The sequence below is a fragment of the Oenanthe melanoleuca genome, chromosome 1 (genome assembly GCF_029582105.1).
Source record: "Oenanthe melanoleuca isolate GR-GAL-2019-014 chromosome 1, OMel1.0, whole genome shotgun sequence".
Lineage (NCBI taxonomy): Eukaryota > Metazoa > Chordata > Aves > Passeriformes > Muscicapidae > Oenanthe > Oenanthe melanoleuca.
Genome location: NC_079333.1, coordinates 27,760,670 through 27,780,480, shown reverse-complemented (window position 1 = coordinate 27,780,480; position 19,811 = coordinate 27,760,670).

Here is a 19,811-nt window from a genome sequence, read left to right as displayed (position 1 = left end):
TTAATGTCATTAAAGGAAAAAGCTGTATCTTAGAGCTAGAGGACAGATGGATATAATACTGTAAAATGGAGTTATTTTTCCTACTCTGTGCTTGCCACTCCTTTAACCTCCTTGAAACTCTTGACGACATGAGACAGTGTTGTGTTCAGGGAGATATTTATGTAAGTCCCCTTTTCTACAATTGCACTGTTTCTCTTATAATTTTCAGTAGAACCAGCTAGTGAGAATGAAGGGGGTGGTTTTAGACTAAAAAGAAGGAAAGAATTCCAGGTGCATTAGACAATGTATGATAAAATTGTGACCTTTCAAAGGAAAAAGTAAAAAGGAAAATTAGGAAGAATAAGAGAACAAGAAAATAAAAAACCTGAAAAGCAAACTAAGAATGAAAATAAAGACACAACTTAGAGAAGTAAAGATAGGGAATAGTGAAGAAAGGATACAATTGAGAGATAGGAAAGGTAATCTAATCTGTGGAGGAGGAGGAGCAAAGGAAACCAGGGTGTCTTTCTGTAAAACTGTTTGATGGGACCTTTTCTTTGCACCATGAACTATAAAACCAAGGGATTATCAAATGTGGAAAGTGTCTCTGGTGATCTTTCATCCACTTTGCATCTCATTATTGCCTCACACCACAAGTTAAACCATTGGTAGTTCAGTGGAAGCTCACACAGGATTAAATGAAGAATGGAGTCATACATTTTATGTGTAAATGTTTCTTGCATAGATGTAGGAAAAACACAGACCAAAGTAGGGGAGCACTTTTGGAGCTGAGAATGAACTAACCAGACAGGAGTAGGTGACTTAGAGTGGAGGCCCTACAGGGAGTTTCTGTCTAACATAGACATGATAACATGAGAGGTGATGTGCCAAAATGTGGTGGAAAATATCTCTCTAAGGGAACAGCAGTTAAATTTTAGCAAACAGGACGCGGTTTGACATTTACTCAACAAAGCATTTTTGATAACACCTCAGCCTCTTACCACAACAGTACCCCAAACGTCTCAGGACAAGGCACAGGATGTGGCTTTCTGTTCATTTTACAGTTGGGCAGAAAAAATGACACATAAACGGTTTCATGAAAGCTGTTGGGTTTTTTGCCTCAAATTATCACACAATCTTCTTGTTACTCAAGCCTGCAGGTGGGTCCTACATGTGCAGCTGCTCTTTCTGTTGTGCAATATACAAAAAAAAGAAAAGATTTGTGGTTTTGAGGGAGTTGCTGACCTGCTTTTGCGAATTTAAAAAACCCTAATACTTTTTCTAGGCATCTCAAATCAGCAGCAAGATAATAAAAATCATCGTTTTGTAGAAAAGTTGATGGGAGGGACATCTGGAGGTGTTTCTATACAAATTCCTGTTCAAAACAAGGCTAACTTCAGTACTCCAAATTCTGTTTCTCAGAGCTTTGTCCAGGTGATTTCTGAATATCTTTAAGGACAGAGATTTGACAAGATCTCCAAGAAACATGTTCCAATTGCAGAAGCATCAAGAGAAAAGTACTTTTTGTTATGTCTGATCAAAGTTTATCTTGATGCAGCTTGTTCCAACTTGATTTCACTGTGCCCCTCTAAGACTACTGCTCTGATTAGACATTTGGACTCATGCAATTACTAATGTTTTAGCCTTCTGTCCATGATGAACAAAATCAATTCCTTCAACCTCTCTTATGTTTCTGCTCCAGTCCCTTCATCATCTTAGTGACCGACCCTCTGCTGCACTCTACAGTTTTTGATATCTCTGTTGTCCTGGGGCTGGGGCAGGGCAGAAATGTGTGTGGACTAGAGAGGTGGTATTCCAGATGTGCTTCAACATGCTAACTGCACTCTTGCTAATGCAACCAAAAATGCAACTAGCCGTCAACGCTGAAAGAGCTTGCTGCCTATTCATGTTGAATTACTTTTCTGCAAAGTTGTTCTCCTAGCCAGTCAGCTGATATTTAAAGGATTAACATAAGAGTTTTTTCACCTTTTCTCCAGGAATGTGCCTATAGTCCAGTTATTCCCATCCCAATGAAGAAACACTTAGAAGATTACCATAGTTATTATGCATGTGTGGTGATACTCCTTTGCCCTACAACTTTTACAATGTAGTCTGACATGGTTCAGACTGGGCTAAGAATAATATCACAGTGTGGATGCTATGTCTAATTATGGAATGTTCCCATTCTACATTCTTTATTCAAACCTTTCCAAAACTGGAAACACATTATAATTATTATTCTTTATTTCAGAACTAGCAAATTGTGCAGATGACTTTTACACAAAACAAGAACATTGCTTAGTACTTTTTTGGTTGAGAACAATTTAAGACAATTATCATCATGAAAGGCTTACACCAAAGAGTATCTCAGGCTATGACTACTCCCACTGCATCAATTACACTGTCTGGAAGAATGGTGGTGATGGAAAGACACCGGTTAGTCTTTTTGTGTGACATGAAAGAGTCTTCATGCCAAACCAGAAATATCCTGTCAGGGAGAGGCTATGCAGCATAAAAATTTACATTCACATCCTGTTTGTTTATTCCTCTATATTTTTGTCTTCAAAATATGGATGATCTCTGAAGCAATGTTCATATCACGACTTAGCTCACAGCCAGAAAGATCTACAAGGCTTTGAGAAACACTGCAAAGTTGCCTTGGATTAAAAAAAGCCCTCAGAACTCACCCACAGAGAGAAAGAATCAACCAGATTAATACTGAATATTGCTGCTTATTGAGTTGTGAGAGAGACAGATAAAGTGGTAGATGTGACACACATAGTGGTATGGGATTCATTATGCAGCCAGAAGCAAACTCCATAGTCAGAAAAATTTCTGAACAAATGAAAATCTACATGTTATTTTTTCTTGAATGTGAATTCATTCCAAGTTGCATACTACTTTGACTACCTGCTTTCCACTTTATATCCTCCATATACGTACAGCTTTTCAGGATTTTGTCTATGCACTTGCAGGTCATGGTAATGACTCCCCTTTTGTCATTTTAATCCAGTCTGTTGCATATTAGATTCTATTCCTGCATCATCTTTTGTTCAGGCTCCTTTTCATCACTGCTGAAAATGGCAATTCTACAGTTTTCTTGTGATTAGGGTAACCTTTCCAAGCACAGTGGAAAAACACCATGGTTCAGGAAGGAACAGACTTGTATATGTCAAGCAACTGTTTTGTGTCAGGTAAAAAAATGTCTTAGGGAACAATATCTTGTGGCTGTGTTGGTGACAATTTACATTTCCTTTATTTTATATCTGCATTTGGTTAACCATCTTTACTGATTGTTCTGATTGATGAGATGGAGGTTAAATGGCTGATGAGGGAAGAGGAGTTGAGCAATTAGTTTGCACTTCAAATGCCTATTTTGCCTAGGCCTTATTTCTACCTTTTTTTGTTCCACCTTCTCAGTAACATCTGGTTTGTCAGTAGCTGATTGCCCTATACACTCTTTTCCTGTGCTGAGAACAGCTCCCTCCGGAGGGAACGTGCTGAAAGGGGAGAGGTTTATGTAAAGAAAGCAAGTGACTTTGAAGTGTTGTGTCCATACTACTGGCACAGAAATAGGTGGCTGAGTGGTTCAACTTCACAGACAAAATATCCAAATAGAATTCTGCAAGGTTTGGTCGGTTAGCCTGGAATCCAGCTGGAATGTCACCCACTTGCTTTTGATTTACACCAAAGGAAGAATAAATCAATTGCATTGCCTTCCCCGGCTGCTTCAGATACCAGTACATAGAATTGTGATTATCATTTTGGCTGCACTTCAGAGTAGCATTCTCATCTTCTCTCACCACAAGACTTGGGGTTTGGGTGATTTCAGCTCCTGTAAAACAGAACAAAATGAAAATACAGTAAAGCAAGTAAGCCACATTCTCCCAGCAGCAGAGCAGATATTATGGCTCTACTGATTCCTCACTTGCTCCGAAGAAGACCATTGCCACACACAGAGCCGTCCACATCCTCATTTCTGCCTCAGGAGTCAGTGAACCTGCCCTATATGGGACTTACATAGATCCGTTTCACCTGCTTCCCCATAACCAATAGCAGATATCTCTGTAACAGCTACATCTACGCTGAAAAACAAGCCCCTTCCTGCAAGATTTCAAGCAAACACTTTGTTTGAAGTGCATGTATTGAAAACACTCAGAACATTTCAAACTGACTCATCTGGAAGCTTTTCATACTCTACCAATGACAATTGTGGTTTTATTTGCATGTCTTTTTTTGCCTTTTGATATTTTGTTTCCAGAATAAACCAGAAAATGTTTAGTGCAACCAAATAATGTGGTTGCATTTTGTATTGGTAACTGATGGATCTTTACTTTCAGGAAAAATACAATACCTATGCTCGGACCTTAATTTTTTTCTTCCTTTTCCACCTCTTAGAAAAAGTCTGTATGATATTATTTTGGGAAGAGCTTTATATGGGAGCCTGGTTGCATTTTGTATTGGTAACTGATGGATCTTTACTTTCAGGAAAAATACAATAGCTATGCTCGGACCTTAATTTTTTTCTTCCTTTTCCACCTCTTAGAAAAAGTCTGTATGATATTATTTTGGGAAGAGCTTTATATGGGAGCTTGTTGCAGCCTTAGCACAGCAAAAATGAAGGAAAATTGGGTTATTCCTGAAGCAAATAACTAACAACTTCTTGGCCAGCAATACCTGTACTAATTATAACTGCATCTTGCAGGATCCAGAGTGATGCCACTGATTCTGACACAATCTTTTAACCTGTATTAAGAAGACTTATTGCTGTCCCACCATGGTATTTTGGAAGCACAATGGGGACCATCACAGTATTAACAATTTACCATTTATAGCTTTGAAGTGTGGCCCCAGAGGCCAAAGCTTATATCATGCAACACAAGATCTGTGCTGCTGAAAATATTCTTTCTTATTTAAGTGAAAGGGTACCATCTGGTGGAGTGAGGGGGTGTTTACAGTGATTCTTAGAAGATTATTTTTCACAGATCTTTATTTTTGCATTGGCAGATATTCATGGAAAAGGGACTGGAACTAATGTACCAGAGATACAGATGTCTGTCATTAAATGCTGCATTGAAAGTGTTGACCCACAAGTACACAGGTTCTTTATCTGGACAAGAAAAATCTCAGAGGTGATATTGAGAAAGGGATTTCAAAAACATAGTGCAGATGAGAAAGGGAACTAGTGTGGGTAGTAGCTGATGAAGTTCCTAACTAGATATGCTGAAAAAATTGTCCTAAGATCCAGGTAAATGGCCTGGAAAGAGAAACCTCTTTTCACCCAGATCACAGTTTAAGTCTGGGTTTTACATGGTACAGGGAGCAGAGGAGGAATCTACAGCAATGTTATAGGTAAAGCCTTTTAAAACAATATCTAGATTCAAATCCCATGTTGTTTTGAGACAGGATCTGAATCAAGACAAACCAGCTCTCTAGTGCATTGTGCTGTAGGATATCTATCACAAAGAGATTAATGACTAATGTTTTTCTACTGTATAAAAAATACAAATTTATAGCTTAGACTTCAGGTTCTACGTTCAATCAGTAAATATTTAAGTATTTAATACAAAGTGAAAGAACTTCAGGAGGAAAATCTGACTCACAACATGCTGTTTGTTGCACACCAGTGGCTAAGTGTAAGTGGTTAAGTGTGGGCAGTAGGAGGGAGAGACCTCACCATCTAATCCTGGCAGTGACATTGTTGGGAGGTTGGTCTTCCTGATGAAGTTGTAAAAATAAAGGCATCAAAATGTCTTGCTGGCACTCTGAGCATAACATGGCTGATAACCTATTCACCTAATTATCATCTCAGTGCTGTGATAAGCTTATTTTCTTCTTGATGGGAATGAACACATGTAACATGGGTTTCACTCTCAACAAATGTCATGATTAACCTTTTAGCCATGTTTTATTTTAATTTTTGTGTGACACTGAAATGACAAGATGTGGGAAAAAAGTTATTACTAGCAATGTTAATAGAACTGTTCCAGTAAATACAAATACAGCTTTCAGGGAAAAAAAATTACATTATTGATTAAAAACAAATAGAAAAAAATACTCCACTTCTTTTTTTTTTTTTTTTAAACTCTTTCTTTTCTTTTCTTTTCTTTTCTTTTCTTTTCTTTTCTTTTCTTTTCTTTTCTTTTCTTTTCTTTTCTTTTCTTTTCTTTTCTTTTCTTTTCTTTTCTTTTCTTTTCTTTTCTTTTCTTTTCTTTTCTTTTCTTTTCTTTTCTTTTCTTTTTTTCTCTTTTCTTTTTAAATATTCATTCAAATGCCCTGACTATTATCCTGTCAGGAAAAAAGACAAGATGAAATGTAGACAATATGCCCTTTTTTCTTTTCTCAATTTGTCAAATTTATTTAAAAATTAGTTACATTTGTCACCCTTCAGTCATGAGTACCAGGAAAATATTACATGAGAGAATACTCCCTCCTGTCTATAAGCCAGCTGTTGTGTTGCCACATTATTTTTATTTGAAAAAGACATGATAATGGTATTTAGGACAACTTGCATGTTCCATAATCTCTTCTCTGTTCAGTTCAATTTCACACAGCACTTTTGGTGAGGATGAGTTACACAGAGAAGGATTTCAGTGTGGGTTTCAGCGTGGATTTCATAACATCCAGAGATGTTGCAAAAGTAATCTCATAAGAATCTCATAAGGGGTCTCTTAGCTCTCTTCATTGTCAGAAATTTGAATGTTACTACTATTCAGGGCTGAATTATAGGTTTTCTTTCAGGACATCCCAAACTCATTGATGGTGTGTGTCTATGTTTCAGAACTCTGTGTGTTGCTCAGTGAGGCTCATGGAAGTTTCAGCACAGCACGAGATTGTTGCCATTGCAGTTACTGGCACTGCAGGTTTGGGACTCTAGCCCTCCTACTCATGCCTAGAATTTAAATTTTTTTAGGAGAGATTCTTTGGTTTTTTTCATTTGAACAATTCTAAATTCTTAATGCGAATATAATGGAATTAAGGAATGGACTCTTTATCACAGGAGCATCCACTGGTGAGGGTGGAAGGGAAAGAAACTCTCCTACTGACAGAAACTGAGTCTGTTCAGCTACTTACAGTGAGAGTTAAGGAGATTATTTTTCTGTTGTTGCAGAACTTGCATGTACTTGGCCATACTGAAGGCTCCTGTCACTGTAATGCCTGTAATGATGTAATTGTATATTAATCACTGTAATGATGATTTGAGGTTTCCTTTTTTCCTGATAAAGTGTTTTTATGCTCAGTCTAAACTTCCTCTTCTTTTGCTGCCTGCACTAAAACATGCTGTCTCAACTCTCTGAACTGGTTGTTGGAAACTGTAAATGGAAGATGGTCTATGTGCCCCTCCTGGTGGAGAATCAGAGAATCCACCTGAAAAAGACAGAAATAAAGAACGAAGGAGAAAACAAACAAACAAAACTGGAGAAAGGAGAAAGTCTTTTCATGCACAGCAGATCATTTCTGTTCATGTATTTAGTGAATGTCGTGATAAAAAGAAGCAGCAATGGCTACCCAGGTATCTTTCCTTCCTTAAACATCACTGATCTCAGATAATTTTCCTTCCTCCAGGCAGGTAAAAGCTATAGCCTGAATCACATACCATTTCAGACTATCTGTCTTTCACTGCCATTTGTCTTAGCCTTAAACTAATCCCTAATTTGCTTCAAAATTCACATACAACACTCTTACAGATTACTTCCATTCTCCCATCTTCCCATCTTCTTGCTCTACCTCTTCCTCAATTAAAACTCATCATTTCTAAACAAGTTTGCTGTGTCTGTGCCAACTACATGGCCCTTTTGCATCGAGGCCTGGCAAACGTCACAGCTGTGATCAGACTGTACTTTTGTTAGTCTCCAGATAACAAAGCAACCTTTTAAAATTTCCCTTAGTAGACCTTCAGATGACTACTTTTTGTCATCTTGCAAGTGTTTAAGAACACAAGAAACTCTCAGGCTTCTCCCACCCACTCATCTGGTCTACACAGCCTCGTTGTGCAAATTCTACCCTCTGTTCTTTCACACACACAAACAGAGTGACAGGAATTATACTGAAAATCTTCTTCTGTTTGGCAATCAACACCAGAATAAAGCACTTCTCACGTTCATCAAGGTTATCACACTTCTCAGAAGACGTTACTATCGTGTCCTGCAGGACTGACAACTCCTTGGGCACCTGATCACAACTCCCATGTTGCAGCCCTACTGAACTTTTGCTTCTCGCTAACAAACCAGCATGTGACTGCTTTAGGAAGGAGAGCCAATGGGAGAACAGGCAGCACTAGGAGTCAAATAGTGAAAGAGAAAGGTTGGCACAAAGCTAAGTCCTCTTGTCTATTAACAATGCAATTACTTTGGTGAGAGGGAAGATAGAACTGGAAATAGCAGACAGGAGACCAACAGATGCATTACCTCAGCCAGAAGAGAGATAGGTGAAGGCTAAAATAAAAAGAATAGAAAGTCAAGGAAAGAATGTTTAGTCTACTTGCAATGCTGAGGACCAAGTTGCAGCAGTTGCAGATGCTTGTCCTTCACCTAAGCAATGCTTAACATTCAAGGTATTGATTTTGAGTATATTTGCTGTCAATGCAGCCAGTAAAATACTTTGCAGAGAAGGCAAAAGCTATAGGCCTCTAAATTCTCATGTAAGTAAAGAAGCACGCTTTGCAGCACAGCTGCAAATAAAACCTAAAGGATGCTAGCTGCTACACATTCTTGAGTAGAAGATACTGCTCATTAACTATTCAACAGTTTACTGGAAAACCAAGGAAAGAAGACAAGTCAGCAAAACCTTACAACCAGCCTGAAACTGTATTTTATCACATGGTGATAAAAGTATTTAATTGCAGAGTTTTCTTTCTGGCACATCTGTACAAAATCTCACATATAACCACCAAATGAAACTAATTTCTTTACTGCCAATCTTATCTATAGGATAAAAAAAAAAAAAAAAAAAAAAAAAAAAAGAAAAAAAAGAAAAACAAGAACAAAACAAAACAAAACAAAAAATCCCACAAAAACAAACAAAAAACCAAAAATACCCCAAACTATTTGACTTTGCAAACAATATAAAAATAACATAGCCAGGCAGTGAATAAAGTGAGAGTCACACAGCTTGCATTTTAAGATGCTAGCAGGACTATATGGGAGAAGGAAATCTTTCTGGCTGATGATATTACAACACAGAGGTATAACCCTACGGTATTTAAGGTAGTTTTAATTAATGATATAACTATATATTTAGTAATAGGATGTGATTGAGAAAGAATACTACTATTTCTACATCTGTCACAACTATCCATTTTTTCACTGTTCAGATTATTCCAAAATTTTATTACATACTGCCTAAAATTGACTAGAAGCTGATTCTGTGAACAGGTAAACATGGAGGGGAAGGTGGGCTGAATCTCAGTGACATTAATAACTTTTATGTAGTTTGAGGAGCATGATCTATCAGTCCACTTTCACTGTGCAACAATGTACACAAACCTTGTTATATTTCATAATTCTTACCACATCCTGAGAAAAGAACTTATTCAGTTATTCTCACTTGCTTGAGCACACTTCTTCTCTGGGAAATAAGAGGGGAACCATAGATAATAGTTAGGCCCATAAACACCTTTATTTGTGGTGATATTTGATATTGCGTTGGTAATCAAAGTACTTCTTGCAAGAAAAAAAATCTCACAACACACTCTAGTTGGAGCTGTCCTTATCTCAACCCTTCATGCCCACTTTGGCAAAAAGGACTCTCGTGGGTTTAAGCTCAGCTGGAGATGAACCAGCACAAGGCCACTCACCCTCCTCCTTTTCCCCCCACACCTGCCCCAGTGGAATGGGGAGGAGAATCAAGTAAAAGTTGTGTGTTGAGATAAGAACAGTTTAATAACTGAAAATAAAGTCAAATATAATAATAATGAATAATAATAATAATAATAATAACAACAATAATTAAAGAAACGAGTGATGCACAATGCAATTTCTCACCAGCCTCTGACCAATGCCAGACCTCACTTCCCAACCCCAGACTGGCTGTGGTTCCATTAAATCCCCCCAGTTTAAATACTGGACATGACGTTCTATGGTGTGGAATACCTCTCTGATCAGTTTGGGTCCGCTGCCCAGCTGTGCTCCCTCCCACCTTCTTTTGTGTACTTCCTCAGTGGCAGAGCATGAGACATGGAAAAAGAGAGAAGTCCTTGACTCAGAATAAACACGACTTAGCAAAAAACCAAAACATGAGTGTGTTACCAACACCATTCTCTTTCCAAATCCAAAATGCACCACTGCAACAGCTAGGAAGGAAATTATCTCTATCCCAGATGAAAGTGAGACAATAAAGAACAAATAAACTTCACTATTCCATTTGAAAACTTGAGTATCTAGACTTTTTCATAGAGAAAGATAAATGATTTTCAATAAGCATTGATAAACTTCCATTATTAAGATATATGTGAGCTTCTCCATCGCTTTAATGCTATTGACTTTATCAAATATACTTGAATCCACAGAAAAATCCTTCTACATTTCCTTTACAAGCTTTGGAAGCTGTTTAATTAAGCTGAAAAAGAGTTTGGGGAGCAGTGTGATTATAGGAATGAACTTATCTTGATGTACATACAAAATGCAATAACACAATTTCTCTCAAACTATAATATAAAGTTGGCATCAGATATATGTCAATAAATTAGTATATGCAGACAAATAGGAATATAAAATACTAGAAATCAATTAATGTCTTATTTCTACAGTTATATAAGATGATTTAAGAAGAACTAGGCTGAATTTCTACCAGCAGTAGGGCTAAAGGATTCTTTTCTATTCATATTATTCACTATAGTTAAATTTGTAATAAGATACTCTAAAAGAAAGCAGAAGACGAAGTTTATTTATGTTTAAAAACTGTTATAATTTTTGGGAAAATCCACAAATGCCAGAGATTTACGTCCAAAAAAGAGACAGAGGAGTCCTTCAGCTTTATTTGAATAAAGAGAGAGAGTCCCCTGAGGCACACACCTCTGGGGTTTTCTGTCTCGAGGTTTCAGAGGGCGCAGCCTCCTTTGATCCTAAACTCCCAGCCTCATGCTGCCTCTTCCTGTCCCCACTGCTGAGGCACTGGGAAGGCACAGCCTTCCCGAGCTGCCTGCCACATATTCCTCCTTGAACCTGCTGTTTTACCCCAAAGCTCAGAAGTTCAGGCTGTGCAGACCCTTCCTTGTCTGTTTCAGGAGCCAGGGTGTCAGGGCTCTGCAACAAACCTGCTGCCCAAAGTCAGTAGGGACACTAAGACCCATTTCAAAGACACCCATATCTTCACCCTACAACTGTTTGTAAAGACATTAGTTTTCCTCTCATAATGTAGACCAGGGAAGATGTTATTTATAGATCTGTTTTTTCTGCTTCAAAATTCTCAACATTCTTCTGTCCTTTAAACAAGTTTTTACCATCATTTACCCCTTCATTTTCCTTGACCTGAGGGAAAATGTCGAGTATCTCTAGAAAAGGCTGCAGATGGAACAGCATTGTGATATACTCAATGTTTTCAGATGCTGTCAAATTAATTGCCTGGCCATGGTCCATTGGGATATCTCAAATTTACAGGATAAAATGTCTGTGATCTAAACTTTATTTCATGAGCTCATAAAGAAATACAGACAGTCTGACAAACAGGGGCCCTTTTGCCTAGACTAATCTATCACAGGAATTCACTTATTCAGCATTCAAATCACATGGTTTCAAATCTTAGAACCTGTAATTGTTAATTCATGCCCCTACAAGGGGAAAAAAATCAATTAGTAGTCTAGCCAATAGTGAGAATTTTCATCCTTCCTCTTCCATTACGCTTCGGGCATCCCCTGTGAAACACCGGGAAGCACGGAAGTCTCAGCAATCCAGCTGCTATTGTGTCTGCTCCAAATGCATTCTGAGTAAGCTGATGGCTCTGTATCTTCCAGCCTGAAGGTTTGATCTAAATCATTTTCATAAATTATCAGATTGTGCACAGAGTGGCAGACGGAGAGGTTGGCTGCAGGTGCCAGAGATCTGCAGGTGACAATGGCTGCACCGTGGCCCTTTGCCCCTTTCTGGGCACCTGTCCTGCCTGCTGGTGCTCTCTCTTTGACCCAGCATCTGCCTCCAGCACTCACCAGGCCTTAGCACGAGCTGTGCCAGCCAGCCCCTGAGCAGGATTTGAGTGAACAGGCACAATGCCTAAACAAGATTTAAGAACAACCTGCTCTCTATTCATTAATAAAATCTCACTGCAGGGTGAGTCAAAAGAAATTGTACCTCGCATACATAATTAAACTGATTGCAAGCTGATCCTATTTCCCCTTCCCCTAGGGCATGAACACACTTGAGGGCTCACTTTTCTGTGGATTTCTCACTGATGAGCATTCCTTAGACTGAGGTGGATGAACCACATTCCATACATCCTGAAAAATGCAGATTTTAAGAAGACTCTCAAGGAGAAGGCAGTTTTATATTTCCCACTGAATCTTACTTTATATGTAAAATAGCAATGAAAAAACTGTACAAAACTTATCAGAGATATTGGGGAAAAAAATCAATAAAAAAACTTTTTATAAACTCAGAATTTTCTTTAGAACTTGGGAGTAATTGTACTTGTGATCTGAAATAAAACCTCTGAAAAGACTTGACTAATGAGGAGTTCCTTTTTCACTCAACTTCCAGGGCTAACAAAAAGTAAGCAGCCTGTGTTTATCAGGAAGCAGTCTGGGGCACCTCCCTTCAGAGAGGGTGGGAAGTGCCAGCTGAAACCCTGTGCAAGAGCTGTGTTTGTGTGGCTCAGCATGAGGCTGCAGGCACCACCAGCACATCTCTTGTGTCCCTGCTGATAAAAGTCCTTGTGCTCTCTGCAGCTGCCTCTTCTGCCGACCAGCCATTTGTGCAGGATGCTCCACTGTCCGGAGCAGCACACAGCTTCCTCGGGATGGCTGCTGGTTCATGGCAACATCGCCACTGCAGCTTTCCAAGAAGCTGGACTGATGATCCCTGGAGCTGAAAGACTAAACAGAGAGGCTATCAAAAGGTCTGAGAGCACTCATCTGAAAGAAGGAGGAAAAAAAGACACAACTCTTGGTCTTGACAGTTCTAGTGTGTTCTTACATTCAGCAGCTGTAAAGAGAAACAACAACAACAAGCATGTCAGCATTTTCCTGTCCTGCAACTGCACTGATGTCAGCAAGAGATATCAGGCACTTCAAAGCCAGATGTTCTATCTGTTGCCTGGATTCTATTTTTCTCTACAAAACCATCCTTTTTCCAGTCTCCATGAATTCCTTTGTCTCGATTTGTTATTTGGTTATGCTGTGGCTCTTCCTTTCCCTCCTGTTACTAGACTCTCCCTTTATTCCCAGTTTCCACTCTTTAATTATTTTTTTCAATTTCCTGAAAAATCTGAAGTTAATACTTTTCCTACAGTGCTTTATTCAACATTTCACTTCCACAGAATCATTTTACCAGAGAATTACTGAAAAACTGGTTATGAAATCAGTCCCATTTTCCTGGAGTATTCCTTTTAATGAGTTATGTTCCATCTTTGAAAGAAAAGATAAATGCACCTTAAACATGAGTTTTTCACATTAATTTCTGTTCTTTACATATGAACTTGAGTATAGGATGCTGAACCCTGAACTGACTGTGTGAACCTCTTCACATGTGGCAAATTCCTCTCCCCTTAAATGATTGGCTCAAAACATTCATTGGTTTAGTCCTGCTCAGGCAGTAGCTCAGTCCAGGAAAATGAAAAATTTCAGCAGTTCATTAAAGAGCACTTTATATCAAGGGAATGACAGAAAGTCAGTAGGTAGAAATATCAGACTTCCTGATTAGACTATCACAGACTCATTGTAAGGCAGATTGGCACAGGCTGTTTTAGGATAAATTTAAATGAGAAAGAAAAATGGACTCATAGAAAGCAAAAGATAGGTAATTTGGGATTAAGGTCTGTCCCTAGGATACTGAGGTACAAGCAGGGCATTAGGCTAGTTTATGGATAAAAAAGCAAACCCACCTTACTGTAGACAAAATAGCTTTACTTTATTTACAGGCCACAGTCTAAGAACAGACCCTCAAAAACAGACTTGCATTTACCTGAAGCCACAGCATTTTTTTGAAGCTACTTTTTTCTCTGAGCTAGAGAATTCTTAGTCAAGGATGCAAGCTTGCAGTTACAGACAGAAATCTTTCAACCACATCCTTGTTCACCTTGTTGAATGTGAAACCAGAAAGCCCCTCACTGCAAGCAGCCTACACTAGCTGCTTTGGGAGAGGTGTCCTCTTCCTCACCTGCATTTTGTGCCCAGACAAGCTGTTTGCTATGCTCTCTCTGAGCAGACACATAATCAACTGTAACAAAATAACTGTACCACACATTTTGCACGCACGCATCTTATTTATTTATTTATTTGTTTGTTTGTTTATTTATTTATCTGGATGACCTGGCCAATCTTGCTGCGAAGTATAGCAGCAAGTTCCCCATTTTTTCTTTTTTTTTGTTTCCCCTGCAGCTCTTTATTGTTCACTTGTTTATGCAGCACGTGAGCTGCAGTACAGATGAGATCTAGCTACATATGGGTCCTCACAAGCCTGAAACTCACTAATACACCTTGCAGAAGTAGTTCCATTTCACTTTCCATAAAACCTACAGGGGTTTTTATTAAGAGGACATTTTCCTGCTCTTGCCTGTACAAGGACTGATTTATTGTCTCAGTAATGCTAATGATATCTGGAAAAAAAAAAAGTCTGTATTTTGACAAAGTAACATAACCACTTGTGTCTCAATGGCAAAAACCTTAAGCTAGCACTTCCTGAATGACATTGCCTTTAAAATGCTCCAAAGCATTTATGCATCAGTCCAGTGGTCACTAAGCAGGAGAGAAAGCCTTTAGAGGAGCCAGCAGAAGCTTGGCTACCTGATAACAGACAATTTGTAAATATGGTCCATAAAATATTTCTGGAGCTTTTTCTGACCACAAATGCAAGGCAGGGTCTGCAGGCCAATGGTGCATTTCACCCATCTTACCAACAACACAGGTGAAGACCTGCTCACAACATAGTTTAGACAAGCAATGTGTGCCAACATTTGGGTCTAAATACAGCTTTTAGGGCAAGGGACAGAAACTGCATTGTTGGAGAGTGCAGGTGAGCTTGTCTAGAACAATCAAAGCTCATTGGTGCACTCAGGACCTTGAACTGGCTGAAGGAGTACAGCTTCAACAAGCATCATAGAGGAGATCATGGACTCAGAAAAAAAAAGATTTACTTAAACCACAGGTAGCATCACACTGTGTCAGTAGGATAATGATTAATCAGCGAGCACCCATTGCTTCAAGATACTTTCTGCAGCAGAGAAAAGCCCATCAGGGCAATCGTTAATGATTAGCGATCACTTAGAATTCCTGAGTATCTCTGAAATGCTAGAAATTAGGTAGTAGTTTCAAATTACTTTCCCTACCAAGTTCAGTACTCTGAACTGTGCAGTGCCAGTAAGGATGCAGAAAAGGAGAGGGTTAGTACTTTCCCACGTTTTTTGGTCTGTTGGGGTTTTGTTTGTTTGTTTGTTTAGTTTTGTTTCGTTTTTTGTACCTCTGGTTCAGGTAAGTGCGGGGCTGAGCCTTCGGGGCTGAGGCGGTGCCCGAGGGGCTGAGGCGGTGCCCGAGGGGCTGAGGCGGTGCTCGGAGGGCTGAGGCGGTGCCCGGGGGGCTGAGGCGGTGCCCCGGGGCTGAGGCGGTGCCGTGGGGCTGAGGCGGTGCTTGCCGGGCCGAGGCGGTGCCCGAGGGGCTGAGGCGGTGCTCGGAGGGCTGAGGCGGTGCCCGGGGGGCTGAGGCGGTGCCCGAGGGGCTGAGGCGGTGCTCGGAGGGCTGAGGCGGTGCCCGGGGGGCTGAGGCGGTGCCTGCGGGGCTGAGGCGGTGCCCGAGGGCTGAGGCGGTGCCCGCGGGGCTGAGGCGGTGGCCGGGGGGCTGAGGCGGTGGCGGAGGGCTGAGGCGGTGCCCGCGGGGCTGAGGCGGTGCCCCGGGGGCTGAGGCGGTGCCCGGGGGGGATGAGGCGGTGCTCGGAGGGCTGAGGCGGTGCTCGGAGGGATGAGGCGGTGCCCTGGGGCTGAGGCGGTGCCCGGGGGCTGAGGCGGTGCCCGCGGGGCTGAGGCGGCGCCCGCGGGGCTGAGGCGGTGCCCGGGGGCTGAGGCGGTGCTCGGAGGGCTGAGGCGGTGCTCGGAGGGCTGAGGCGGTGCCCGAGGGCTGAGGCGGTGCCCGGGGGCTGAAGCGGTGCCCGGGGGGCTGAGGCGGTGCCTGCGGGGCTGAGGCGGTGCCCGGGGGGCTGAGCCCGTTCTGCCGGCCCGCAGTACCAGCTGTGGCCGGCGGGCGGCACCGTTCAGCCGCAGAGCGGGGCCCGCCGCGGCCTCTGCAAGGGGCGCCCCGAAATGGCCGCTCCGGGCTGACTTGGAACCCGCGGACAGCCAGCGTTCCATGCCCTCCTGAGAGAGCCAGGGAAGTGCTGGGCTCTCCACGTAGTATCTTCACCCTGTGTCCAGACTTCAGCGCGAGGAAAAATTTGTTACTTGTTCTCAAACACATTCGCCGGGTCTCTATTCTCCTGTGCTCTAGTTCAAAATTACACTCTCTGTTTGCTGGTTTTCTTCAATTCTTTTTCCTGCCTTTTTCACAAAGCTTAGTTCTCTCTGTTTGCAGCTTGGATTCTAATACATGCAGACTGGGAGACGAGAGGCTGGAGATCCCTGTGGAAAGGAATACGGGGGTTTGGGTTGATGGCAAGTGGAACATGAACCAGTAGTGCCCTGGCAGCCAAAAGGGATAATCACTGTGTCCATCAGGCACAGCATCACCAGCCAGGCAAGGGAGGGGATTGTCCTGCTCTGCTCTGCTCTGCTCTGCTCTGCTCTGCTCTGCATTGATGTCACCTCACCTCAAGTTCTGTGTGCAGTTTTGGGCACCACAATGTAACAGAAACATTAGATTATTAGAGCATGTCCGGAGAAAGGCGACCAAGATGATGAAAGGTCTCCAGAACAAGAGGTCACTTGGTTTGTTCAGCATAAAGAAGGCTGAGGAATGACCTACAGCTTTCTAATGAGGTAAATAGAATGGGAGGTGCTGATCTTCTCTGGTAACCAAAGATAGGACATAAGGAAATCTAGAATCATTAAGGTTGAAAAGACCTTTAAGATCATCAAATCCAACCATAAACCAAACACTGCCAAGTCTAAGACATGTCCCTAATTGCCACATTTGCACATCTTTTAAATGCCTCCAGGGATGTGACTCATCCACTTTCCTGGACAGATTGTTCCAGTGTTTGATAAACCTTTTGGTGAACAAATCTTCCTTAATTTCCAATCTAAACCTGCCCTGGCACAACTCAAGGTTGTTTCCTCTTGCCCTGTTGCTTGTTACATGGAAAAATAGACTCACCCCCACCTGGCTACACCCTGCTTTCAGGCATTTGGGGAGCGTGATAAGGTCCCCCTGAGCCTCCTTTTTTCCATGTCAAACAACCCAGCTGCCTCGGCAGCTCCTCACAGGACTTGTGCTCAGACCTTTCCCCAGCTCTGTTGCCCTTCTCTGGACTCGCTCCAGCACCTCAATGTTTTTCCTGCAGAGAGAGAACTGAACACAGGATTTGAGGTGTGGCCTCAGCAGCGCCAAGGAGATAGGGGATGATCCCTGCCCTTGCTGGGGTCAGTGTTGATCACACAAGCCAGGTGCCATTCATGGTTCCTGTTCAGCCACACCCCCAGGTCCTTTTACACTGGCCACGTTCCTTTCACCCTGTTCCAAGCCTGTAACTCTGCATGTTTTGACCCAAGGGCAGGACCCGGTTATTGAACCTTATATTATTTGCGTCAGCCCATGGATCCAACCTGTCCAGATCCCTCTGCAGAGCCCTCCTGCCCTCCAGCAGGTCAACACTCCCACCCAGCTTGGTGTCATTTGAAAACTGATTGAGGGTGCCCTTGATCCCCTTGTCCAGATCATCAGTAAGGATATTAAACAGGACTGGCCCCAATACTGAGCTCTAAGGAACACCACCAATGGCCAACTGCCAGTTGGACACAACTCAATTCACCACTACTTCCTGGGCCCAGACATCCAGCCAGTTTCTAACCCAGTGAAAAGTATACCTGTCCAACTGATAAGCAGCCAGTTTTCCCCCCAAAAATGTTGTGGGAAATGGTGTCAAAGGCTTTACTGAAGTCCAAGTAGAAGATAATATCCACAACCTTTCCCTCATCCACTAAGCATGTCACCCTATCATGGAAGGAGATCAGGTTGGTCCAGCAGGACCTGCCTTTCCTAAATCCACCCTGGCTGGGCCTGACCCCTGGTTGCCCTGCACATGCTGTGTGATGGCACTGAGGATGAGCTGTTCCATGACCTTCCCTGGCACTGAGCTCAGCCTGACTGTCTGTAGTTCCTAGATCTTCTTTCTGGCCCTTCTTTTGGATGGGCATCACATTGTCAATATCCAATCAACTGGCCCTCCTTGGTGTTCAGGTGCCATCTAGATCCAAAGCCCTGAGTGTGTCTGAGTGGTGCAGCAGGTCATTGAGCATTTCCATTGGATTATGGGGAGTGCATTCTGCTCCCTGCCGTGTCTTCCATCTCATATAGCTGGGTGCCTGAAGTACAACTGGTCTTGATATTCAGGACTGAGGCAAGGAAGGTCTATTAATGCACCTTTTCCTCATCCTTTGTCACTACATATTCCCATGCAGCATCTAGTAATGGATGGAGATTCTTCTTAGCCCTCCATTTGTTGTTGATGTATTTATAAAGACATTTTTATTGTCTTTTCATTCCACTGAAATTATATGAAGCTGTGTTTGGGGAAGTTTACATTGGACATTAGGAAGAATTCTTTCACTGAGAGCACTGTTGGTCACTGGAACATGCTCCCCAGGGAAGTGATCCCAGCCCCAGGCTTGCTGAAGTCGAGGAGCACTTAAGTAATATGGTTTAGATTTAGGCAGTCCTGAGGAGCAGGGGATTGGACTCAATGATCCTTATGGGTCCCTTCCATAGAACCAGAGTTAAGATATCCTGCGATTCTATAATTCTATGATTCAGGGTGATAAGCAGGAGAGCTAATTTGATTGTAATAGATTACTCTCAACTAGATGAAAAGAAGCAGTTGTTCACTGCTTTTGTTACCTTCAAGGTGCTTACTCACCTTCTGCAGCTATGCTACCTAATGCACAGGGGGTTTATTCTTTGGATGTTACCCAGTGGCTAAACCTGTGTGACTTCACACCTCCACACCCTCAGTGTTTTCCAGATTTACTCAACAAGGGCATTTCAACAATTTCTGGAGGCATTTTCGGATTTAGCTTTATTTTCTTGCATAGTTTCTTAGGGATTTCTTTCTTTCTTTTTGCAGCTTTATTTTTGATGGGAAGAGAACAGTTTCATACACAGACCGCAACAGCAAGGGGTACTGAAAACACATCCTTGTTATGGGATACTCAGTTTCAAAGGCCTCATACTCTGGGGACTGGCATATGTCCACTTAAAACAAACATTAACTCTCTTGACTGTCCCTCCTCAACCTGCACACCCTTTGCCTTCCCATCCATCTTCTAGATGTAGCATCTTATTCAATTCCATAAAGTCTCCTACATGTACACCAAAATTGTGCATTTAATTTTTGATGAATTAGTTTTCAGAGAGATCAGGTCCTTGATGCAGATCACTGCACAAATCTTTGCTGATAGCACTGGGAAGGTGATGAGAAAAGGGCAGAGAAAAAAAAGAGTGTAAGGTTATCTGTCTCAGTAGAGGTTCATATTCTTGTGGGGTT